Source organism: Chiloscyllium punctatum, chromosome 4, assembly GCF_047496795.1.
Source record: "Chiloscyllium punctatum isolate Juve2018m chromosome 4, sChiPun1.3, whole genome shotgun sequence".
Classification (NCBI taxonomy): Eukaryota; Metazoa; Chordata; class Chondrichthyes; order Orectolobiformes; family Hemiscylliidae; genus Chiloscyllium; species Chiloscyllium punctatum.
In genome coordinates this window covers 34265416-34293170 of record NC_092742.1, presented here as the reverse complement: position 1 = coordinate 34293170, position 27755 = coordinate 34265416, and the positions used below count along the sequence as shown (strand labels likewise).

Here is a 27755-nt window from a genome sequence, read left to right as displayed (position 1 = left end):
GCGGGAGAATATATACAGAGAGAGAGAGAGATTGAAACATCAAGTCAGGAGGTGAATGTATTCGAGGTGAATGTATTCTTTTCTTTGATTGAAAACGAACCCGCCGAAAACAAACAAACAAACAAAGGAAAACAGACCCAACGGGTCGGCTGCACCCCCGGATTGAAGCTGCAGAAGTGTCTGAGCCCGGGTCAGTTGGTGTGGTGGAGGCTCAGGGTGAAGGTCAACCGCCTGAGGCTCCCCCGCGAGCGTCAAGCGGGCGCCATAGCAACGCGCCCTGGAAACCAGGCAAAAGCCTGCGCTCGCGCTCAACCGGGGGGCCAATCGGCGGGGCGGCCGCGGTGTCAGGTGGGGGGAGCGGCGGTTACTGACGGTGTGTGTGTATGGGAGGGTGGTGGTGGAGGTGCAGGACGGTTAGTGGGGGAGGGGTATGCTGACCCGGCTCTCTGCCCGGGACTATCTCCGCCCCCCCCCCCCCCCCCACTACAAGCGGCAGTAACATTGGTAGCCGGGACGGCAATAGAAAAGAGTGGGATCCCATCCCCAACACCATCCAACCATCAACTACTCTCCCGCTCCCACCGTCTGATCCCCAACTTTAGTGTTTGTTTTGTTTTGGAGGAAGGTGTGTGGGTGGGGGAGGTTGTTGTGTCTACTCCAACCCTGCCTCCCCAGACCCCTCTCTCCCTCCCCAAGATCGAGTGTCGTTCACAACGAGATTATGGAGGGAAGGGGAGGGAGGAGGTGGATATGATGGAGAGGGAGGGAGATGACGGAGGGAGAGAGGGAGATGATGGAGGAGGAGGGAGATGATGGAAAGAGATGATGGAGGGAGTGAGGGAGATGATGGAGAGAGATGATGGGGAGGGAGATGATGGAGAGAGGGAGATTATGGAGGGGGAGAGGGAGATGATGGGGAGAGGGAGATTATGGAGGGGGAGAGGGAGATGATGGGGAGAGGGAGATTATGGAGGGGGAGAGGGAGATGATGGGGAGAGGGAGATTATGGAGGGGGAGTGAGATGATGGAGGGGGAATGAGATGATGGAAGGGGAGAGGGAGATAATGGGGGGGAGGGAGATGATGGGGAGAGGGAGGTGATGGAGGGGGGAGGGAGATGATTGGGAGAGAAGGACATGAGGGAGGGAGAGGGAGATTATGGAGGGGAGAGGGAGATGATGGGGAGAGGGAGATGATGGAGGGGGAGTGAGAGATTATGAGGGGACAGGGAGATGAAGGAGGAGAGGGAGATTATGGGGGGTGTGGAATGATGGGTAGGGGTGGGGATGATGGCGAGGTGAGGGGAGGGGAGGGATGATGCCTGCTCAAAATAATTATCTCGACTGATTGAGTGAAGAGGTGAAGGGAAAGCGGGTGGGTTGGAAAACTCCGGAAAGTTGCACTTGAATTGGACTTCGGGTGCTGAAACCTTCTGGTCTGGTCCGTGAACTACCACACGGGCTTAATTTGTTTACAAATAGCAGTGTTGTTTGTTTTTATGGTGTGTGCGTGTCTATTATCGGGACTTGGGCCACGTATTGGAGTGAGATTGTGATTGCGAGGTTTTGATTTAGTATTTTAATTCCTTCCCTGGGCTGTCGATCTGGGTCTGACGGCTAGTCAAACGCACTCCCTGGCATCGTTCCCAGCCCCGGACTAATTTCCAGCTCTGCTCGTTCATGTTGTCAGCTGGATCTTTCGGTTCTCGTAAGGTAAGTGGTGTTTATCTTGGGCGGACAAAGAAAGGACATGACTGTAACAGGGGGGTTTTGTTTTCTATTTGTAAACCGGTGGCTACCTTATCTTAGTTAGTCCAAACACACGTTTTATTCCAATTGCAAAGATAACTGCAGATTGTCTGACAACTGTATCGGCTTAAAAAAAATCAATTCGAGCCTCGGTGCGTTCTCAGGCGGCTTTTTTGATCAAAGCGGGAGTGCAGTACAATCCACACACTTTCAGTTAATTTGAATTAGTGAATTGAATATTTCTGCTACGTTATATTCTATTCACTTTTCTCCTACTCGCGGTTTTATGGCTTTCTTTTTAAGAACGAGTCATTTTGATCTATTTTATTTCTTGCATATGATTCCAATTTATTAATTTAACTTTCTGCAACTTTTAAAATTTGAATTGGCGTTTAGGCTTTGAAAGTCTTGTACTATCGACATTACAACTTCTTTTCAAAATGCGCTTTTCTTTGCAATCAGCTATTTTACAAATGAGTCTCTCCATTAATACAAAATAGGAACGTGAAAAGTGATCGATTGAAGTTGCATACAAGCTGGCGGCGAGATAATCGAATCATGTCAACCCAAAGTCAGCTTTGAGCTTTAAGATTCACTAATACTGTTCTTTCAGCCACGCTATATCTGACAGCTTGGGAGCTGGGAAGCTCATATAGTGTAGCCCGATATGCAGTACTCTCCAAGTGGAGAGATCGAATTGTAGGACTCACGATGGTTACTTTTCGTTGTGTTGGCGTCACTAACGTTTATATTTCTGTCAGCTTTTTTTATTGCGAATATGGTTGACACTGTGATAATGACCAGATAATTTGTTTTTGTGATGTTGATTGAGGAATATATATTGGGGGATATATGAGGGATAACTGTAGTGCTGTTTGAAATAGCACAGTGGGATCATTTATGTCGACTTGAACAGGCAGATAGAATATTGGTTTAATGACACTGCATCAGGTTATGGTAGGAGAGACCAGGCAAACTGTTTCCAGTGATCTGAAGATCAAATATTGGAAGTAATCCCACATTGCAGCCTCTCGTTGGTGACAGGCTTCTAATATAGCTATCAGCTTTTGGTATAACGTATTCATTACTTTGTCAAATGGTTGCTGTGAGATTGGAGATGAGCTGATGACCTGATCTTGGGGTAAAGTGAGGCAAGTATTGCACCAGAGAAACAAGACAAGAATTTGGGTTTGGAGTTTTGTATTTGTATCAGTGGCTACCATATATAATTTGCCAAAGATGACTGAGAAAATAGCAATCTCAAGCAGGAGAAGAAGATAAGAAATAGTAATTTCTTCATCTTGGAATATGTGAAAGAATGCAGGAAAACAGGAATCCCCATAATCTAAAGTGGCCATATTTGTATCACCTACCATGAGTTCCAGGCCAAAGGAGCAGTTAAACCACAAGGTGAGGTGTTTTCTTTTAGTGCTTGTGCTCCATTCTCACAAAATCCTGGAGGCTGTTTTTCATCAGTGGCATAGCAGGACTGAGCTGATTGTATTTTTAGGGTCACTGATTCCTCATTGATGGCTATGTGCATCAACATGGCCAACAATCACACATTATATGTAGTAGCCACTGATTGCACATACAGCAAATATGTTCGGATTATTATCATTTAGAAGAATGCCATGGCTTTCTGGGGAGATGGACCACAGTTGTTAAGATTTTGGGCCAGTAAGCCAGGGTCTGGGTGATGTATGCTCAAATACCAGCATGGCACTTTTTTGAATTATGAAGTTACCAGTAGCAACGGAGACCATGAAACCACCAGCTAGTAAAAAAAAAACTACTTCATTGTGTCTTTTAGATAAATAAATATGCCATCCTTAGTCAGTCTGGCTTTCATGTGACTCCAGTCCCACAGCAATATGTTTGAAATTGAAATGGCCAAGCAAACCATTCAGCTGGATTCAAGCATGTTACCCATCACCACATTCCAAAGGGCATTTAAGGATGGACAATAAGTACTGGCCTTTCCAGTGATACCTATACCTTGTGAATGAATAACTAAAGCCTCTAAGTAATCCTTGCAGGGTGGGTTCTGTTGAACATGGAATCCAAATGGTAGATCTTTGAAGGAAATACTGCATTACAACTCATCAAGACATAACTCACAGCTTACTGTGAAATTGCTACTGAGATGAAAGTTTGCTGTCATTAGTTGGACTGTTCACTTGTCCTTCGAAAGTCTGATAACCAATAATAGGTGGTCTGGTAGAAATTTATGTTAGAATTAAAGGTGACATTCAATAAAATTCATTTGAATATTGATGTTTCTTAATTTTGGCACTTAGTTGCATGTATATTCTTTTAATTAATGTTATACTGCTGTATCACTGTAAATGATTGAAATATGATGATGCATTGTGTTAAACTCCAGTGGGCTATCGTTAAGAAGGCTGTGTCTCCTATCTGCTGCTCAACCAGTTGTTTATTTCAGATTTACAGTTATGAGTGAAGCTCACTGGTGTCAACTCTGATGTGTGATGGTCTTTTGATCTGGAAGCTCTATAGACAGGAAAATGTATAATTTATTTAAAATTGCTGTGGAATCTGTAAATGTTTATGGGATTATTTGAAAAAGGATTTAAAAGTTTTCTTCAAAAGTAAAAGGATCAATTATCATTTCCTTGGTGCAAACCCTTGACCTGGAAGCACTGCCAGTGGAAAAGAAAGGTAAAAAGCTACGTAAACAGAACACAAACATTCTGCAGGAGGGTCAAAGAAAATATAAACAAAGAATCTACTCCTGTAAAGAACAAAAGACAGCTGGAAGCAGAAGGCAGTTGCTTTACAGATGCACATACATAGAAAGCAGACACAGACAGAAAAGTGAACCCACATAATTCTTCAGCCATAATTTAGATACCATAATTGTCTTTGGTAGGGTCATCTGTTGCACGGTTGGACTTTATCTCTCAGTTCATATATACAGTAGAGGTTTGTAGGCAGTCAAAAAGTTGACTAAAAAAATCACACCCCTTATGGCTTGGACCTTTCTTCACTGCAAACCCTACGATGCCTTCAGGTTGTCTTTTAAAGATGTGTGTTCTTTGTACTGTTCATAAATGGAAGGGATATTGTTTCCAACGAGAATTACTTTTGAGTAAATCCAATGGGCAATGTATCACTCTGCCTGTTTCTCTAGTAACTTTAGCTGGTGGTGTCTGTTCACTTTTACATTTGACAAAGCAGTTTGAATATATCTCTTCGGGGACTGCTAATCTCACTGGCATTGCTATTTTACAATAGCTGCATTGTGTCCATGCTAAGGAACCTATAGTTGTGAGTTTTCCATGTTTTCTAATGTATGAGTTAAACCTGTTAATCTTCATTAAAAACTGTATGGATTTTATATTGGGCTTGCATGAGAGCAAAGAGGTTCTTCTGCAGCTGTACAGGGTCTTCGTGAGACCACACCTGGAGTACTGTGTGCAGTTCTGGTCTCCAAATTTGAGGAAAGACATTCTGGCTATTGAGGAAGTGCAGCGTAGGTTCACAAGGTCAATTCCTGGAATGGCGGGATTACCTTATGCTGAAAGACTGGAGCGACTGGGCTTATGTACCCTTGAGTTTAGAAGACTGAGAGGGGATCTGATTGAGACATATAAGATTATTAAAGGATTGGACACTCTGCAGGCAGGAAACATGTTTCCGCTGATGGGTGAGTGCTGAACCAGAGGACACAGCTTAAAAATACAGGGTAGACCATTTAGGACAGAGATGAGGAGAAACTTCTTCACCCAGAGAGTGGTGGCTGTGTGGAATGCTCTGCCCCAGAGGGCAGTGGAGGCCCAATCTCTGGATTCATTTAAGAAAGAGTTGAATAGAGCTGTCAAGGATAGTGGAATCAAGGGTTATGGAAATAAGGCAGGAACAGGATACTGATTAAGGCTGATCAGCCATGACCATATTGAATGGTGGTGCAGGCTTGAAGGGCAGAATGGCCTACTCCTGCACCTGTTGTCTATTGTCTATTGTAAATTTGAGTTCAGTGGGTAATCTTCATGTGAATTCTTTACACTAACCTGCTCAGTAATCTGTCTGTGAAACAAGCACAGGGATCCTACTAAGCACAGACAGTTGTGAAATTGTTAACTTTGTGTCACTGTTTTAAAAAAAACTGGCTGTGTTGTCAGCCAAATAACTTTTCATCATTGCTTTGAAAGTTATCAACTGTGGTCCAAAAATTAATTTGCAACGTGAAGCAATCACATGACCAACTGAAGGATTTTATTTACCTGATGCATTATATTGCAAGATAATATACCAGGTGATTGTTTGTTTAAGTTGTAGGATGCAGTTCCCAGTAATATGTTGCAAATCTGTAGTTCCGCACCTGTTGACAAGAGCTAGAGAATGTCACAAATGGAACATGTAACATCTCTGAAACAATTTATATGGATCGTTGAACTGAAATTGGGACTGCTCTATTCAGAGTGATAACCTTGTGTAACTTCAATAATTAATAATCTGAATAATTCTGACAAGATTAGTGTGCTTTATTAATCTTAAATGTGAATTGCTTGCAGATGCTTCACTGGATTTGGATCTGTATCAATTGATTTGCTGCCACCTACAGTGACTAATCTTGATTGCTTATTCATTCAAGCATATTACCTGTTTGTTTTGACTGTAGAAAATGATACATAGTCCAAACACAAACTGCAGGTAAATTAAGAATAAAAGCAAAGAAGTTCAAATGCTGGAAATCTGATACCTATACGGACAGCACTGGAACAGAGTACAGGTTTTGCATCAGTGACCCTTCTTCAGAATAGAGACCCTGTGCTGATGGGTCACTTGAAATGTTTGCTCTGATCTGTGTCTGTTTTTTTTCTCTCTGAGATATATATATATATAAATATAATATGTATGTAAGATACTATCAAACCTGCTGAGTTTCTTCAGCTTCTGCTTGTGTGGCATGTAAATTAGGTAGATGTGGATTATGTGGACTATGCATTAGCTGTGTCTTTCCTGGTATTGTCTTTAAAATCCTTGTAAAGAATTAAGAAAGATAATCAAGTTAACTGTAATATTGACCCAACTTCTGTTCCTGATTCTCAGGTTAGCTGATATTATTGGTGGTTCTCCACAGGTTATGTGCCCCTCTCCTTCACATCCATCATTGCTCTTCTCAAAAAGGAACCTTTGACCTCACCATTCTGCCAAACTACACCTCCATCTCGAAATTCTCTTTCCCCTCCATAGTTCACAAACATGTTGCTATTTCCTGTCTTTGTGCAAATCGTACTTGAACTTGACATCTGTGTCCCACCAATCTGGTTTATACCCCTGTCATAATATCAAAACTGCTGTTATCGAAGTCACAAGTAACTTCCTCAGTGACTGACAAAAATAAAATTTTAAATCACACAACACCAGGTTATAGTCCAACAGGTTTATTTGGAAGCACTAGCTTTCAGAGTGCTGCTTCTTCATCAGGTGGTTGATGACAAAAGTAAGCTATTGCTTAATTAGAAACACAGAGTTGCAAATCTGAGACAAAAACTGAGAATTCTGGAGAAGCACAGCAGGTCTGGCAGCCTCTGTTGACAGAAAAGTAGTTAATGTTTCAAGTCCAGTGACCATTTGTCAGAATATTGCTTATAGCCCTTCACGACCTGTCTGTGATTGGTTACATCGTCCTCCTCCAGCACCTCAGGTGGGGATTGCATTTGCTTGGTTCCACTTTCATTGTTTTAAAATTCTCATCCTTGCCCTAGTCTTCCCAGTCTCTGTTATCTCTTCCAGACCCAGAACCTCTAATTTTGAGCATCTCTGATTTTAATTACTGCTCCAAACATGACCGTTCATTCAGCAGATTCCGCCCTAAGCTCTGGAATTTCCTTCCTAAAACTTTCCACTTTTCTACCTCACTTTCCTTCTTTTATGATACTCCTTAAAACTTACTCTTTTGACAAAGCTTTTGGTGATCTATTCTAATATCTCCTTCATATAGTTCAGTATCACAGATCTGAGCCAAAAAGTTTGGCACTGGAAAAGCACAGCAAGTCAGGCAGATCCAAGGAGCAGGAGTTTCGGGCATGTCCTTCACCAGGACTCGTCAACTCCCCTCCTCCTCGGATGCTGCCTCACCTGCTGAGCTTTTCCAGCACCTACTTTTCGACTCTGATCTCCAGCATTTGCAGTCCTCACAATACTGAGCATTGACTATCCAAATGTTAGAAATTGGAAGCTATCTTCATCTTTCCACAGTAACCAAGAAACTGCAGCAAGCACCTGACCATACGAAGGTGGTGGGTGATTTAGACTGGACAGTCAAATAGCTTATTAGTCAAGTGGAAGACTGAATGGGATTGAGTGAAGAAGCTATTAAGGTTAGTGTTTGGGCTCAGCCTTTTACATGACCAAGAAGTTCAATATGTCTTAGATACACCTTTCTACATTACATGGAATAACTGAAAATTAATTTTAAATCTCATTCTTCCAACAGCCTGATTTTAGAAATTCATTGGGCATTTCCTTTATTTTATCACCCTTACACTCTGCAAAAAATAATTAGAATAATACTTGCTTCAATCAAATTAAAAATGTATTTCAATACTGTGGCCTAGCTAGTGTTTTATTCAGTTGCAGTATTTCACCCAACTCTATGCTTCAACAAATACAGGCAAGGATCCTGCATGTCTTATTGACCAGCTTCTCTACCTGTACAGTTGTCATCGAGGATTTCACATCCTACCATTTGTTGTTTATTCCCTTGCCTTGTTAGTGTCCTCCAAATTACCTACAATGCTTCACATATGTTCTTATTGAACTCCTTTTGCTAACCTTCAACCTACTGGACTGATCCATCGATATCTTCCTGCAGTAATCTGTATTATCATAGGTCATGGATATTTTTCCCAATCCCTCAGTGGATATAAATAATCATTTATTTATATCAATATAAGTAAAATGATGGGACAGCCGAAACTGTTGCCACCAAATCCTATACCACAGAAGAACTGGCGAGGTGCTTCATTTATCTTGCATAAACATCTATGTAGGAAGTAGTTGCGGTTGCTTGAACTCAATTCTGGGCTTGCACAATGCAGAATCATTGCAAGATATATGAGAGATTGAGAATGTTCTGGATTGTAGATTCCAGGATTTGGTTACCCTGGATCTGTAGCGGGTTCAGGATGATAGCGGCTATTTGAAAGGGCAGGAAGAGACAGGCAGTGAAGGAATTCTTTGGGTGTTCTCAAACTGATTTGAATACAGTGTTTTATACCAAGAAAGGTGAAGATACCTCAGAAAGTAGACATTGACTCATATCCTGGCACCTTGGGGAAAATGGCTCTGCACGTAAACATGTATAAACACAGTGGTCATAGAAGGTAGAATGACATTCTTGAAGCCATTGATACGAATCCCACATAGTCTCTTGCCTCCCGAAAGGTAGTTCTGAACATTTTCAGCAGGAAAAGGGAACAGCCAGATATCATAGCCCATGTGAGAACCAATTTTTAAAAATTTCAAAATATACTTTATTCTTAAAAAATACCTTTATATACAGTACATATATAGTCACAAATACAGTTCAGTTCTGAACATTGGCATATCAAAGAAACAAACATTTGAGTTTCACTCTATCGAAACAAACTAAAGCAACTCTTACTTGAATAAGACTCTATTTACATGTAGTTGAGGCACTGAGAGGGTTTGATAACTGAATGGACCCCAATTTAATTTCAGTAGAAGACCTCAGACAGCAGTCTTTCCCCACTGCGCCTTAGTGGCAGCTGTCCAAGTTTTTGTGCATCCCTCAGCACAAAGTCCTGGGCCTTGAAATGTTCCAGTTTGCAACACTCATTCGAGGTCAACTGCATGTTCTGGAAGACAGACAGACTTTGGGCAGACTAAAGATCATCTTTTACCGAGTTGATGGACCAGACACAGTTGGTGTTTGTCTCGGTGTGTGTCCAGAAAAACAGACAGTGGAGCATAGAGTCCTGCCTGCTGGAGTTGCTCAGGATGAACTTCAACAAAAACCACTGCATCTTTTTCTGGACTTACTTTGCAAAGGCACATTCCAGAAAGAGATGTGTGACAGTCCCAACACCCCCAGCTGCTTTGAGGGCAGCATGCGGTGATGCTGACCAATCGGGCCTACAAGAAGGATCTGACAGGTAGTGCCCTCCTCACCAATAGCCAAGTGATGTCTTGGTGCTTGTTGGAAAGTTCTGGTGATGAGGCGTTCTGCCAGATGACTTTGACAGTCTGCTCAGAGAACTGTATGACACGATCAACCCTCTCCTTTTCCTGCAGGGTGTTGAGGATACTATGTGCTGACTATTTCCTGATGGATTTGTGGTCAAAGGTATTTTTCTTTGCAAATTTCTCCATGAAGGATAGGTAATAAGGAATGGTCCAACTACTTGAAGTGTTCGGCGGCATCGAGGCCAGTCCCATCCTTCACAACACCGAGGACAGGTAGAACCTCAGTATGTAGTGACATTTGGTGTTTGTAAACCGAGGGTCTTCACACAGCTTGATGCAGCCACACACAAAGTTGGCCATTAGAAAGTGGGCAGCATTGGGTATTTTCTTCCCCACCCTTATCCAGAGTTATTTCCATGGTGTCCCTGTGGACGTGATCCATCTTAGACCTCCAGGTGAAGTGGAAGATAACTCTGGTGACTCCAGTGGCACAGTTTAGAGGAATGGGCCAGACCTGTGCCACATAAAACAACCAACAGTAATCATCTTTAATATTGCCTGGTGGTGGTTTTTCAAGCTAAGGTTCCAGGTCTAGCCTGTCCTGAATACATCCATCAAAGAAAGCCTGGGAGTGGATGCAATGGATAGGATGTTAGGTGGTTGAGGGAGGTAGAATTAGAATTAGGTATATTATGTTACATGTAACCAAGTACTGGAAAATAGTGAAAAGTCGCCATTCTGAGCACCATTTCAGGTAGACAGGTACCTAGGTACACTATCTTAGATACAAAATAGAGCAATAAAGAAATAAGTTAAAAGTTCAACATCACAGTCTTTCTATAGCCAAGGATCTGCAGTCATCATACTGGGCTTTCCCATCAAGGGCTCACTATTCCCAGCACTGGGCCCACGCTTCCCATGAGCCTGCATGATAGGGTGCCAGGGAAGTAAATACGAGCTAAGGGTCGATGACAAGGTTAGGTGGGGGGGGTCGTTTTGATTATTTTAGAGGTTTATTGGTGGTAGGGGGTGTTGCTGTGAGGAAAGAGGGGGGAGGGACATGTGCATACATTGAATCTGGCACAGTCATGTTGAGCGGGATGTCAGGTTTGGTGAGGTGGGTTGTGGGCACAAGTGTAGGTTCCAACAGGATTGCATCAGAGGGATGTGTGAATCAAGTATGAGAGAGGGCTGCATGGTTTGGGTATAAGTGGGAGAGTAAGTGGTGTGTTGGGGATTCAGTTTCCTCATTACCTAAAATGTTAAGCAGGTTTTTAATATTCTAACTGTTCAGGGGCAACTATCAATCTTAAGAGAGTCAGAACCTTCCTGCTCAAGTTCTCTGTTTTTAAAGGGAGAGTTCCAGATCAGTGGAATTGCTGATTGGAGTTTCACCTTCCTGGGCAAGTCCTATAAAGTTAGCCCTGTTGGAGAGCTTGCAAGATCCCAATGCACAACCCAAGTCTATAATGGTCCAACCAGCTATCTGGCCATTGAAACATTTTGGCCTTGAATAAATAATGAGTGACTGCTTTCAGTAGTAGTAGGATTAATAATCAGAGGACACAATTTGAAGCACTTGCCTAAAAAAAAGCAGAATTGGCAAGATAATACTTATCTTCCCCTGAGCTAGTTGTTGTGACATGGACATGTTGGTGATAGCAAGTTCAAATGTGAAGCAGACAAAGATTGAATTAGAGTACATGCATGTTGATGCATGATTAATAAACAATTTTCAAAAGAAACTTGGGTAAATATTTGAAAGAAAAAGTTAAAATTACCAGGTTATAGAGAGAAAGAAGTGAAGTAGAATTAGTTGGAAAGCTCAACCAATGAACAAGCACAAAAGAAAAGGCTCCCTCTGTGCTGTACTACTAGGGTTCCAAAGATCCAACTAATAAGTTGGTTTTCTACTGAGAACTAACACAATTCAATCTAAGTACCCACATTATTTTTTGCTCTTTGAATCTTTGCACTGCATAAAAATGCTTGCAAGTAAGATGAATATGCAAATAAGATGAATATTATCAATAAGTAATATTCAAAAATGTTGGCTAGATTTGAGGCTGAAACGTTCCTATTTTCAGTTTTGCTGAGTGAGATTTATAACACCCAGTCTGTCTCGATCAGCAATTTTGCTCGCGCAATATTTTGTTCTTTACCTCATTAATTATTCAGTTGGGCGGTGGGTGCATTTTCCAGGTATAGTATTGCTGCAGAGGTGGAAAAGCCCAGCATTTAGGATTCTGGTGCTGTGTTTAAACTACAGAATCACAGCAGTATTATGGCATAGAAGGAAACCATTTGACCCATTGTGTCTGCATCACCTCTCAAATAGGCATCATGACTTAGTTCCATTCTCATATCTTTTTCACATATCTTTGCATGCTGCTTCTATTTAAATAATGAAACAATGACCTCTTGAATGTCTCATTTGAACCTGCCTCCACCACACCTCTAGACAGTGCCTTCCAGACCTGAACTAGGTATTGTGTGAAAAAACGTTTTCTCATTCGTGTTTGTTTCCTTTGCAAATCACTTTAAATCTGTGTTCTCTCATTCTTGATCCTTTATGAGGTGCAGCAGCTGCTTTAAAGTCTGCAAGCCCGGAACAAATTTTTACACTATGGTGCTCAAGTCTCAACATTCAGGATGTGGGTAATAGGAAAAGAAAACTCACTTCCCACTTTGTGAACTTGGACAGGAGGTCCTTGTGGATGCAGTAGTGAAGGGGAGTGTAGTCTTTTTTCTTGCTGAGTGCCCTAGTTAGATGCACTAACAGACACAGCCAGCCTGGACTCAGATTACTGGATTAATAGTGTGTCATGTGTGAAGCGGGAAGATAATTGATCTGCTGAGCTCTGTAACCTCATACTTATGGGCCAGCACTCTGCTACTGCACACACATACCATTAAGCTTCTTGGATACAGAAATGGCTCAAAGGTAGAAGACAGAGGGTGGTGGTGGAGGGCTGTTTTTCAGATTGGAGGCCTGTGACAAATGGAGTGCCACAAGGATTGGTGCTGGATCCACTACTTTTTGTCATTTATATAAATGACTAGGATGTAAACATAAGAACTATAGTTAGTACGTTTGCAGATGACACCAAAATTGGAGGTGTAATGGACAGCGAAGAAGGTTACCTCAGATTATAATGGCATCTTGATCAGGTGGGCCAATGGGCTGAGAAGTGGCAGATGGAGTTTAATTTAGATAAATGTGAGGTGATGCATTTTGGGGAAGCAAATCTTAGCAGGACTTATACACTTAATGGTAAGGTCCTAGGTGTGTTGCTGAACAAAAAGATCTTGGAGTGCAGGTTCATAGCTCCTTGAAAGTAGAGTCGCAAGTAGATGGGATAGTGAAGAAGGTGTTTGGTATGCTTTCCTTTATTGAGTACAGGAGTTGGGAGGTCATGTTGGGCTGCACAGGACATTGGTTAGGCCACTGTTGGAATATTGCATGCAATATTGGTCTCCTTCCTATCAGAAAGATGTTGTGAAACTTGAAAGGGTTCAGAAAAGATTAACAAGAATGTTGCCAGGGTTGGAGGATTTGAGCTATAGGGAGAGGTTGAATAGGTTAGTGCTGTTTTCCATTGAGCGTTGGAGGCTGCGGGGTTACCTTATAACGGTTTATAAAATCATGAAGGGCATGGATAGGATAAATAGACAAAATCTTTTCCTTGGGGTGGGTGAGTCCAGAACTAGAAGGCATAGGTTTTGGTTGAGAGGGGAAAGATATAAAAGAAATATAATATAAATGGTGGTACGTGTATGGAATGAGCTGCCAGAGGAAGTGGTGGAGGCTGGTACAGTTGCAACATTTAAGAGGCATTTGGATGGGTATATGAATAGGAAGGGTTTGAAGGGATACGGGCTGGGTGCTGGCAGGTGGGATGAGATTGGATTGGCATATCTAGTCAGCATGGATGAGTTGGATCAAAGGGTCTGTGTCCGTGCTGTGCATCTGTATTACTCTGAGTCTATAACTGTCAGTAATGCCTGCATTCTGACCACTGAACAGCCTAAGCCACTTCATCCCCCTAACCTACTAACTCACCCTGCCCTTATGTTGTTAGCCTTTTCACTGGGGACACCTTATCACCTCTTCTACTCATGGATCATCACTAACTGCTCGTCCATTCACTTCCATCATATTTCAGTCTCTCTCTTTATATCATTACATAAAAATGTGGCCAACCCCCAGACTGATGTCTTCATCAGAGCACCTTGACTCAACTACCTGTAATCCCTGGACTGTTTGCACTGTAACCTGCAGAACCCACTATGGCCCAGTCCCTGAACTGTGAAGACTCTGTCAGGATAAGTGCCTGATTGACTGTGACCAACCCCTTTGACTGGAATTGGACGAGCCTCTTGACTGAATGTGACAGTAACCCATGACTAACCGCAGTCCTTCTTTACCCAGCTAAGTCAAACATGGCCATTTTCTTGAAACATATGCAATAGGTTTACTGCAAAAATTATTGGCATATGCTGTATGTGTGATGTTGGCTTAGCACCCTGGCACACAGCAACATGTGCATTCCATTGACTGTTCAATGTTCTCCATTATGACAAGCTGCCTGTCTCTTACTTTGTGCTAAGAAGAGCAAGACTACTCTGGCAGTCTGTAAAAGAGCAATAAAGACACTGTGTGCTAAGAAAGCTTTACAAGTTACATAGAAGGTGGTAGCCATAAGTCAGTACAGAGGTCAATTAAGAAAAGAGTATCAAATAGACAGAGACTGGCAACCTCTAAATTGCAAAGCGAGTGAGCACTAAGAAAGCAAGCTAAGAACCATAAGATGCATCCTGTGTAGGTACACGTATGTCCCTGTGCACGAAGTGACCTGGCAAATGCATCCAAGTCATAGAAGACCTTGAACTCCAAACTAACATGGTGAGGAAGTTTATTTGAGAGCAGGCATGATGATATGAGGTTTGTAGTTTGCCAATGCTGACCTGCATGAATGAAGTGTTGAGGAGGATGATGGCCATGAAATATGCAGGAATAATGTTGTGAAGAAGCAGTTACTTGATTGGGAGAAGCACTTGGTGAGTTGCAACTACTAGCTACCCACTCTGATTTGCATGTTGGGAACTTATGCAGTTTACTTTCTTAGTGGAGGAGAGGAGAATTGAAAATGGTATTTAAACAGCATTGAAGTTTAATGGGGCGGCACGGTAGCTCAGTGGTTAGCACTGCTGCTTCACAGCACCAGGTATCTGGGTTCAATTCCTGCCTTGGGCAACTGTCTGTGTGGAGTTTGCACATTCTCCTCGTGTCTGTGTGGGTTTCCTCCAGCTACTCCAGTTTCAGTCCAAAGATGTGCAGGTTAGGTGAATTGGCCATGCTAAATTGCCTGTAATGTTAGGTGCATGTTAGATGTACCACCTAGGTGCATTAGTCAGGGGTGAATGTAGGGGAATGGGTCTGGATGGGTTGCTCTTCGGAGGGTCGGTGTGGACTTGTTGGGCCGAAGGACCTGTTTCCACACTGTAGTGAATCTAATCTAATCTAAATAAGGTTAAGTTGAGGCTTTAATGAGACCCAAAAGGTAAATTGCACCACTCAATGGTGAGATTCTCAAGTTGCATTTCAGATTTGAGGTGCAAATTGGAAAATTTTCTTTATGTTGAGATTCAGATCTTTTTGTTCTGTCCGTATTTTCCCGTTCTGTCCGTATTTTCCCACATTCTTGTCATGCTTATGCCGCTCAATGGAGGGGAAATTTGCCATAAAAATACATCTTTTGCCTTCATTATACTTTGTGACGAGGCCTATATAATACAGAATACTTATAAACCATGTACAAATATCTTTCTATCTTAGCATTTGTTAAGGAAACCCTGTCATGACTAATTTTTATTTCCTGTACCAGTAAAGCTTATTTTGTATTTTTGCTTAAAAACATTGGCAAAACATTCTTCAAACTATTTTGTGCTGTTCATTTGCTGATATCTTGTTTGATGATGTTGGCAAATTTGCTGATACTATTAAAGCTTTGAAAGATGAGATCAGTATTATGTTTTTGATTCATTGAATTAGGCAAATAAAATAGAAAGTCAAAGAGCAATTTTGAAACATCATTGCTCTGGTCAAGGTGGCCAGAAGATTATTATCTAATTAATAAAATAAAGAATGGTTTTATGTGCTAGAAGTTAATTATGCTTCTGTAAATAAAAACAGGTAGACTAAGACCTAACCTATAATATAGACTACCGATTAAAACATAATAACCGGTCCACTAAGTAATAGAATTAAAAATAAGTCATTGATCTGTGTGTAAGATTTTTGAAGATATAATTTGATAGCTAGAAAGGAAACAAATACTTATGTCAGGTTTCAAATATAGCTATGTCGTGAATGTTAATGGGTAAGTTCAAAGTTTCACAATCACATAGTCATTCTCCTCCTCCACTTATATAATTTCAGAGTGTTAGTTTCATATACGCCTTGCTATGCACCAATCCAAGAAACCATGTATATGTTCTAACATAGAAGAGAATGCAGAATATTGTGATACAGTTACAGAGAAAGTACAGAGAAATATCAACTCTAATATATGAGCGGTGATAAATGCCTCAAAGTGAGATGAGCTTGATACTGTCTACGAGAAGAAAGGTCGAAACACATGGGAGGTCTTCTAACCTCAAATGTACACATGAATGGCCAAAGGCATACAATATTCAATAAGATCCTGAAATTTGTTCTTATTTATTATTTGTTCTTATTTATTATTAATGACAAAAGTACTCGTTTGTCTATACCAAATTTTGAAGGTTTGTTTTGAAGTTGTATGAACTGCATTAAGGGATAACTGGGATATCACTTAATGGACTGAATTTGTTGGGGCAAAGATTGCCCTAAGGCAGGCTGGAAAGCTGGAAGGAACTCAACCTCAGCTGCTTCTGGGACCTTTCTGTTACATTCAGGCAATTAACTGTCTAGTGTTGATATTCCTGTACCATTTCCAAGAGCTGCTAACTAATTGGAGGGGTTGGTCACTGCTGGTATTGCACCTAGCCTGAAACAGCGTGGACCCTCTACTTGAAAACCAAGGTAAGTGAAGTCACGAGTGCCAGATAATCAGGAAAGGGTCCATGAGGGGAGACTTAGGCAGAGGCTAGTTGATGATAGCAGTGGGGTGTTTCTCTGGGGGCAGCTGATTACAGAGGGCCATGATCAGAGGGTGTCCCAGTTGAGCCCACCGAAGGTCTGCTCCATAGCTGGTCAAATGCGAGCAAAAGCACAAAGAGGCCCTTAATTCGCCTTATAATGCTGCTTGTGAAGACTGTTCTGAAGCCCTTATGTCAATGTATGGAATTGGGAAGGTGATAGGGAGCTTGCCCTCCACCTTCAAAATTCCCCTTTCTCCCATCTCTAAAATCACTCTGAGGATCACAGTAAATTCCACCTAGTATTTCTCAATATTTCTGAAAACACATCGGCAAAATTCCAACATGTTAAGTATAATGTTCTTTCCGTGCGAGATTGACAATAGAATGTTCCAGGTGTCAAGGAAGGAAAAATAACTTGCATTTATCTCATATCTTTTCAACCCTGAGAAATTCTAAATTTATTCATAGCCAACAAGTTATTTGAAATAATTGATTATTCTATATTGGGTGGTTCTGGCTGAGAGAAAATTGTTGTTTGGGAGAAACTGTTTGTCCTTCTTTAACTTGTAGCTTGGAAATTTTTACATTCACTTGAAAAAGCGTGGACTGAATTTTCAAACGTTGCCGGGAGCCTGATGTCAGCATAATTTCTGGGCCAGACTCCATGCCACAACTGCATCACTCATGTGATACTATCATGGAATAGAAAAGCTTAATTGGACCAAAGGCAAGCTTGGCATCAATGTAATGACAATGAGTATGACCAAGATGCGGGAGCTGCATGAGAGCACAATTGATTTGATCTGATTTGATTTGATTTATTACTTTCATATGAATATGATGAAAAGTTTTGTTTTGCGTGCTAACCAGACAAATGAGTCCTTACATAAGTACATTAGGATAATAGAAGAGAATGCAGAATATAGTGTTACAGTTACAGAGAAAGTACAGAGAAAGATCATCTCTAATATATGAGAGGTGATAAACACTTCAAAGTGAGATGAGCTTGATATTGTCTACGAGAAGAAAGGATGCAGCACATGGGAGGTCTTCTAACTTCAAATGTACACAAGAATGGCCAAAGTGTACAATATTCAATAAGATCCTGAAATTTGTCAATATCAAGCAATAATTTGACTTCTGCTTGAAACTGAACTGAAAAGCTGTGCATTGAAGTACATCGGACTTCAAGTTCAGCAATTTCAACTTTGAAATTTACCTTTCCATGTCCCCAACTCAGTAACAAGGTTCTCAAGTTTATTAATGGACTCTTAATTGGGGACAGAGGTTTTCTATTCCCTCTCTGTGTTCTCTCTTTGAAAATTGCATCACAATTAGAGAATGCCTACAGTGTGGAAGCAGGCCTTTATGGCCAATCAGGTCCACACCAACCTTCTGAAGAACATCCCACCAAGACCCAACCCCATATCCCTGTATTTCCGATAGCTATTACACCTAGCCTATATAGCCCTGGACACTACGGACAAACGAGCACGCCAATCCACCCAACATTGCACATCTTTAGACTGTGGGAGGAAACCAGAGCATCTGGAGCAAACTCATGCAGACATAGGATGAATGTACAAAATCCACACAGTCACCCAAGGCTGAAATTGAACCCAGGTCCCTGGCGCCGTGAGGCAGGAGTGCTAACCACTGAGCCACCATGCCACCCCACAAGCTGGTGGGATCCACTACATTATTTGGGGAAATGATTGTTAAAATATGCAGGCATCCTTTCACAACCTGAAAAAGAAACCTGATTTGATGTTGCATTGAAAGTAAGTCATCTCCAGTAATGTAGCCTTTCCTCAGTACTACTTTGACATGCCACTCTGAATGAAGTAAGTGTTGTCAATGGTGCTTAATCTGATGATGTACATGAATTTGATTACAAGTTGTGTTAGGCCATCGTCAGAGGTTTCTCTTACTTCATGAAGTGCTATTTTTTTGGAACTGTTTCATGAAAGGCATGTTATCTACTCTCTTTGTTTCAGGATCTGCAGAAGTGTTCACAAGCCACCTGGTCGCAAATCAAAGGTAGGCCCAAGCCTAAGGTAGTGATTTAATAATTGTCTGTCAGGAGGTATTACAGTCATCGGTTGGCCAAGACACACTTTGACTGCTTGAGGAGTAAGACTTCCTCAGATAGAAATTGATAGATCATATCTGGAAGTTAGTAGTTGATCCTCATATTTAAGAGCTGCAAAGCCATTTTATTTAAAATATTTGGCCTATTATAACCCCCCTCGAAGGAATGGCAGAGAGAATTTACAGTATGTGCATTTCAATTTAAAAGTATTTGTTTATAGCAAAAGTAACTTGTGTCTTTATTTTTATATCAAGGAATGAAACTTGTTTTTTTTTGTTCCGTCCACCTTTTCTTTCATTCACGGGATGTGGGTGTCACCGGCTAGGCCAGCATTTATTGCCCATTCCTAATTTGCCCAGAGGGCAGTTAAGAGTCAACCACACATCTGTGGGACTAAAGTCACATGTAAGCCAGACTAGGTGAGGATGGCAGATTTCCTTCCCTAACAGACATTGGTGAACCAGATGGTTTCTTTTAGCAATCGACAATGGTTGCAATGTCATCATTAGACTATTATTTCCATATTATTATTGAATTCATATTCCAACATCTGCCATGGGTTTCAGGATTAATATTCTAGTGATAGTACCAGTAGGCCATCAGTTTTTGCCCGAAACATCGATTCTCTTGCTCCTCTGATGCTGCCTGACCTGTTGTGCTTTTCCAGCACCATACTCTCGACTCCACTAGGTCATTGCCTACCTTATCCATGTTGCTTTAACATCTGTGCTTTATACATTTGAAGAAAGAAACTACATGTTGATGGGTGATATATTTCAGTAACTGATGTAAAAGTTAAGAGTCTTTTGCTATGATTGCTGCTAGATATTAGGTAGGAGAAAGTGCACTGCAGATTACAGGGGGTGTGAGACCTATTTATAGAGTCACTGGCACAGCTGGTGCTTATATAATATTGAGTGTAATAAAGTTCATAATTCAGTCTTAAACTTGTGGTTATTGTCTAAGGTTTCTATTTATTCTTTCATTAAGGATGTTTTCTTTATTGTTCTCATACAGAAGATTGACAGAACTTTGTTCAAATACATTAACAACGTCGAAAGTAGCGTACTTCAAGAGAAAATATGCAGAAGAAGAAGATTTGCATAAAGTTTACAATGGGTACTTTCCAAAAGTAAGCATTTTTTGACATTAGAAAAAAAATTGGACACTTTTGCACTGTTACTTTAAACACCTGAGTGTTCTTTCTTTTTAAGAACCTGATCTTTCCAGAAGATCGAACATGTATTCTAAGGCTTTCACTAGAAAAACTAAGGATTCTTGAAGACCCTGAAATCTATCTTCGAAGGGCTGTTTTAATAAACAATTTATTGAGGAAAATCCACATTGAAACAGAGAAAGAAGTGTATGACTATGCTGAACAGTTTAATAAGGCTTCAAAGCAACTCTATTCTGATGCACAGAAAAGAGTGAAGTATATGATCAAGGATTGTAATGAATGTTCCGAATCTTTGTATTATGACGAGATTGGTTCATATTCCATTGTGCCTTTTTCTTCAAATAATGTCATCTATGGACTTGGTTATCCAAATGACTATTTGGGAAAAAGTACTTTCTAAAATGGAATTCCAACGAGGATGATGACTCGTTAGATTTAGACCTCTGTCATTCTGTGCTTGGCAGAAATGAAGCTTTGGAAACCAACATATTCATTCACTGAAAAATAACGGTGAATCTGCACACAAGATCTAATGGATGTGGTCTGGTTGGAAAATTGGTGACTTTATAAATCAGTAAAGTGAGAGCACTTATGTTAATCTTTGTTTTTGATCAGATCTGTTTGGAGCATCATGTATTAATGTGCAGTTTTTTTTATTGCTAAGTATGGACTATGTAGAGATTATCTTAATAGAACCAGTACAAAATGGTGATTTATTGATTTTACTGTCTATTTTTATTTTGTCATCTCATTTCTTCATTATTTCCACTATTTCACCCCTTTCTTTGGTTGTGTAAGAGGATGAAATGGAAGCTTCACTGCCATTTTTAATGCTGCTTCCTGGAGGCTGGGTTCTGCCAGCTTTTTCTTGTTGCTGGTGATGCAGTACCCAGTCATATGACTAGAAACTAATCTTACCCAAGTAGAGGTAGGCATGCTTAGGTAACCATTGAGGCTGCCATTTTGAACAATAATCTCCAAAGGAGGTTTAGATGCTCCACTTCTGGGGCTTTTTGGGTCAACATAAAAATAGTGCTATGGTGAGTGTCTGTCAGTTAATACTTCACATAGCTAATCTTTTCAGTAAGGGAGATTGCTTGAAAGCTGTATCTATGTAGAAATTGTGACGTACATTGTAATATTAATTTATCAGTACACAATAGATTATTTTGTTTAGATAAAATCTCCAAAACAGAGTTATGAAAAAAGCTTCTTGAGTGGTCATACTTTAAAAGTGAATTAAAGTCCAAAGGCAAGGTAGTGTAAAATGAAGATAAATAATCAATTGTGCAGGAACTTTACAGACTGAAACAACTGGATTTGATTCCAAAATCCTTTTTGAATGGAGTACAATCACCATTTATTAGTCACTTGTAAGACTGCTTAGTGAGTTGTCATTTTTAGCCATCCGATAACAACTTCAATAGACTTTTATACCTTTATCATCTTTTCAGTTGCGATCCCTTATGGAATTGTTATCAACAAATGTATTTGATGTATTGTACCTTTAAAGATAATAAGAACTAAAACTTGTACCATGGACCAGCTTGAGTCCTTTACTTTATCTGCTGCAATTTGGAACAGAACCAAGCTCATGAAGTATCTGATATGGTATAGAAACAATAGTGGTTGGATTATATTTGTGTGTCACAGAAGGTTACTGCCAGAGACATAATTGAATTTAAAAGAAAACCACAATTAAATTTGTTAAACTATGCTTTTTATGCAAAATAGAAACTTAACTGGTGGATTGAGTGGCAGTATTATAACTGTAGTATGTATAGCTATGGCTGAGTTGAGTAATACATTCAAACTGGTACATCATTAAGTATCTTAGGCACAAATTAGCACCCAAATTTGCTGATGGCATTGTTATTACTAAAGAAAACTTCATTAGCCAAGTTATATTGCCAATTTCACCTGCAGCTTTCCCAAGATGTTGCAGTAAAATTTCCACGACTCATCACAAAGTATGTCTCTGAACATGTCCGCATGTTTTCTCTGTTGTGCAATCTGGAAAAGACTGCAAATTAATTAGATACCAATTTTATGAACATTTTATATTTACTCATCATATCAATTACTTCATTTTCTGGTTAACTGGACACTAAAGTTAATTAATTCCACTGCACTAGTCCTTAGCGCAAGCCAGGGGTAAATGTGGCACAGCTAAGACCTCCAAGACCATGCTTTTCTATTCAGTACAGTTAATAGTGGGTTGGGAATGAACAACTTTGCAATTGGCACTCATAAGCCAAGGATTCATCAAGCAGAATTTGCTCCCTAGAGTTCTCCATTCATTAGCAATTCCTGAATTTTCATTTTGTAATTGGACAGTGTTCTGTGAACTTTATTGTGAATCTCCCAATTTTATATCCTTTTATGTCTGTTATATTGTTTTCTCTCCTCCCAGGTCCTATAATTGTTGGGTTCCACAGTACTCATAGTCCTCTGCTATTTCACCAAGTTTGATATTATTCATGTGTGGGTCTGTAGTGACAATGGGCAGAATCACATTTCAATCCAATCCTTGTCTTCACTCATGATGTAATTTCCAGCAGAAGTCATTAGCAGTCAGGGCCAGGAATCTGAGTTGATTTTCTTTCTATCTCCTAGGGATGAAGGTAGCATGGCCAGTTGTGGTGTTTGAACTGAAGTCCAGGAAAAGCTATTTCTTAACAGCCTGCATTTATTGTTATCATTTAGTGAATGTCAATGGATAATAGGTTCAGAAGGAACCTATGTTTTACACATTGCTTGTATAAAACAGTATAATACTAGAGGATGCAAGGTCTTTCTAGGTCCTCTCCTTCCTTGATGCAACCAATGATTTCCCATTAATAAAGTGAAAAGCCTCCATTTACAGTACCTTGTGCTTTTCTGGGCCTCAGAAAGTCCCAAAGCGCTTTACAGCCAATTAAGTACCTTTTCAATTGTTTTGATGTTACAAATTACAATTAAAACTACTTTAGACTTTTGAAAAACTAGTTTAATATAATTAAATTTCATGCAATAAAGTGTGTTCAAGTTAAAATTAACCACATATAAATAATTTGGGACATAGGAAATATGGCAGGAGAAATTAAACTCATGGCCATCCTCTGCATCTGAAAATCAGACATCTGAAAGTCAGGAGGTGGATGTTGAAAGAGTGGAGGTGCATCTGATGCCACATGCAGCTTAAACTGTAAATAGGTAATCATCATTTTCATAATGCAGGTTATAGGGTCATGATGAAAATAATCATGAATAAATAAGTAGATCGCACAAGCAGTTCCTAGTTGCACAATGTCTTGGATAGCCTAACCAATTGATTGGCAGTAGGATACCATTTGCCGCCTCAGCCTGCTGCTTCTGCTCAAAGAGGGCTTACACCCTTTGGTTCAGTCCTGAGGCAAGAATGGACCAAAATGCCCAGTTTGGATGCAAGTTGAATTTCTACTTAACATTCAAGGTTGGATTTAAAAGGTACCAAATTTACATTTTGAGGATTATAACAACATCTTGAACCATTTTCTTTAACACTCATCAATCTTTGCATTTCTTCAAATAAATTTTGTACTGCAGAAATCATTAGTATTTGTGACATGCTATATGCATTTTAAATGCTTGTTGTCTTCTCAGAAGATTAATGGTCTGGCCAGAACTGAATATTCAGCTGAATCACCATGGCTGTTGCATTGAGAATCTGTTCATGTTTTATTTTTGTTTCATCATTGTCTAAGTCTCAGGTCTGACATATATGTACTCATGTCTGAAGCCAAAAAGTTTCTTTTTCATTTCCAGGAATTTTCTTTCAAAGAAAAGTAGAAAATCTGCAGGCACTTGTGGCTCTGAAGTTTTTCAAAGCATAGTTACTTTTGCACTAGCTTTACATTGCTATCTTAACATAAAACTTACATTTATTCTCAATTCTGATTTCTCATTTTCTAAGTTATTATTGCAACATTATGCAATGTTTATGCAAATTTTATGTAAAAAAAATCAAGATTTAAAATGCTGATTTACAAGACTGCCATCCCAGTAAGCTGCCTTTGGACTTTCTTGACTGTACAACTCTACAGTGTTAGTAGAACCACCACAGACTCATTTGTACTGCTAAATTTAATGTAAACCTATTACCAACATCATATGATGGACTAAAGGAATTATTACTTTGCTGAAAACTCTGTAACTTGGTCTTTCTTCATTATAATAAATATTCTTATCTTCCACTGTTATCTAACAGTGTGGTTCTCATAAAGGTAGTCAAATAGTTCTAGTAATTCTTCACACCCTCCTATTGATCTAATGAGCCTGCTTGGATTATAGGCATCAGTTTGCCATATCATTGTAAGTCTCTGAGTTGGCTCCAAACTTGTATGGCCACAAAGACTCAAAATTCTTGAGATGAAGAGACCTTTTTTTAACAAATGCTACTTATATATTTAGTGATAGGATACTTAACTCAAAGCTTTAAAAAAATTGGAGTTCTTCAAGTTTTCTCCATGATAGTTGTGGTTATTTTAGTCAAAAGGAAGCAAATAGTTTGATACAATCTCCTTAAACACCATTTCTGTTAAATTGAGTTGGGAAACAATCACTATAAAAATGTTCAAATGCAAAACTCTCTGAAGTGGATAAAGTCATAAAAAAGCAGAGATAATAAACTTTCAAGTTAATGATTAGACCATTCTTGTAGTGTTTTATGCATTTTAGCTATTCCAGCAAAATAAAACTACAATAAAGAGTGCACAGTGTATATCCACCAAGATAGCCTCAGAAATGGGAAACTATAAATATTGGGATAGATTCTAATATAGCAGAGAAATTGAATAGGTTTAAGTGTGTTTTTTTGTAAATTATGAGAAATTTTGGGAAAAAAACTAAGCTTATATTATTTTCTGTAGTTTATGGATCAGTGATGTGGGGTTTATCTTCTTCAAACTTATAATGCGTCATGATAAAGTTTGTATTTACAGTCATCAAATCATTACTTACAGATTAGATTACTTACAGTGTGGAAACAGGCCCTTCAACCCAACAAGTCCACACTAACCCTCCGAAGAGCAACCCACCCATACCCATTCCCCTACATTTACCCCTTCACCCAACACTACGGGCAATTTAGCATGGCCAATTCATCTAACCTGCACATCTTTGGACTGTGGGAGGAAACCGGAGCACCCGGAGGAAACCCATGCAGACACGGGGAGAATGTGCAAACTCCACACAGTTGCCTGAGGCGGAAATTGAACCCTGGTCTCTGGCGCTGTGAGGCATCAGTGCTAACCACTGTGCCACCGTGCTGCCCACATCATGGATTGTTTTGCCACAGAAAATAGTTGAGCAAGAGAGCATTGTACCTAACAAAAGAAATTATAACTATATAAAGTAATGAAAATAGGAAGGAGCTAAGCAATAATATTAATTTTAAATTAATCCAGCTGGCAGACTCCATGACTGTCTGTCTCCTGTGCTGTATGCTTCAGTAGTTTAGATTCTATTATTTCTGGAGTAAAATCTAAAACATATCTGGACCATTAGTCTTCATTGTTGCTTCAGGTTGGTACAACCACTTCATTTAGCCATTTGTGATTTGGGATTTGCCTTCTTTTAGATCAATTTTGCAGGGTCCAGGTTCTAATGTGTTCCTCATTTTAAATGTTGAACTGGTAGTTTTCTGCACTCTGAAAATAAATTATGCAAATTTCACTTTCTGGTTTGGAATCATATGAAGAGAAACAGACAAATATAGATAAGGAAGTATATTCAGCCACCACAGAAAAATCTAACAGCTATCTCAATTTGTTCTTGATGTTTGTAGATATTTTTTGCATCTACCATCCTACCATTTTATCTGTTCCATGTGTTGCTTACACTTTATGTAAAGAACATTCTTACATTAATCCCAAGTTTACATTTTGTCATGTTAAACCCTGTACTCCATTATTCCTGATCTTGTTTAAAATTTAGTTAGCACAGTGGGTCTACCTTTTAGCTTCCTTTCTTATGCCATGGCAACCTGACAATGGCATTGATAGTTACTACAGGATTATCTGCATCTTAGACAATCCAAAACTCCCAGCTATAGTGGGGAAATTGAAGTGTCAATTGTGAAGATCGATAATGGGAGATGGGATGAGCAGGAATAAAATAACACAAATCAGCCATTTTTAAAGAAGTGTTTTCTATAAAATGGTAATTTGGATTCTTAGGCCTTTAAGATTTCACTGAATTCAGGTAGTTTTATCTTTTGCTTGAAAGGGAGCACTTGATCTCAGCTTAAATATTTTAAAGATCCAAAGTAAAACATTACAATTAATGCAATTTCTTTAGAATAGTTTTAAAATTGTAAAACCAGTGTGAAAAGCATTTCAACTCATGAATATAATGTGATGTATTGGGGATCTGCATAAGGTGCTACCCTTCTTGTGTTGCCTCTTCATTGAAATTTACATATTCTTAGAATTACTTGTATGTATGCAAGCAATGTGTACATTACTACATTAAGTGCTGAATAATATTGTTTCATGATGAAAAGTTTTCTGTAAGCTTTTATTATGGCCAGCGTGCTTTCTGTAACTGATGTGCACGACCTGTGTTGCATATGTTCTTCAGGTATGGTAATGTTCAGTACTTTGCTAAAGTAAATGTGCCTTAATGTAATGAATGTGATCAGAATTTTTTTTTGTGTAAAATGTGCACAGTGGCATAACTATGTGATGAGAACATATATAAACCATGTTTTGTTAGTTTCTCCTGTGTTAGTTGTTATTTTCACATATTGTGAAGTGTTATCAAGATAACTATTCCTAGAGTAATTGTAGTATTTGATGTTCTAAATAATGTGTTCTTTAATGAAAACATACCACATCAAAAAATAAAATATATTTTTGTTCAATGTTAGAGTCTATTCTGGAACTGGAATCATATTTTTCTATCTGTATTAAACTTGGTTAATAGCTCAGATACAAATATATTGGAAGAAGTACAAGTGTCCTCAACGTTCTTGCTGTTGTGTACAAGTACAGGATACTGTTTGAAGGGAAAGTTTAGAGTTGATGCAACTTTAAAAGGGGTATTTATCTCAGCTTTTCTTGCTATAGGAATAGGAGGATAGAGCAGATGAATGCAGGACTGAGGAGCTGATGTATGGGAGAAGGATTCACATTTTTGGATCATTGGAATCTTCTGGGGTAGAAGTGACATGTACAAGAAGGATAGATTGCACCTGAATTGGAAGGGGACTAATATACTGGCAGGGAAATTTGCTAGAGTTTCTTGGCAGGCGTGGTGGGACCCAGGAAGATACTGAGGAAAGAGATTAATCTGAGACTGGTACAGCTGAGAAAAGAAGTGAGTAAAACAGTCAGGACTGGCAGGAACAAAGCAGAGAATAAGGTAGGACTGATATATTAAATTGCATATATCAGTTTATATATGCAATTTAT

General features: G+C 39.6%; 1 long non-coding RNA gene across 4 annotated transcripts; it reads left to right on the top strand.

Moving 5' to 3' along the window:
- Positions 1–27060, top strand: LOC140476174 (uncharacterized). 4 transcript variants are annotated; one of them, XR_011960420.1, is made up of 5 exons: positions 1–51; positions 1620–1711; positions 19051–19093; positions 20163–20277; positions 20360–27060. It is a non-coding gene; the product is annotated as an uncharacterized lncRNA (long non-coding RNA). The 4 variants fall into 4 exon arrangements; XR_011960419.1 differs by lacking the exon at positions 1–51 and adding an exon at positions 78–190; XR_011960418.1 differs by lacking the exon at positions 1–51 and adding an exon at positions 472–625.
- Positions 27061–27755: the final 695 nt, after the last annotated feature.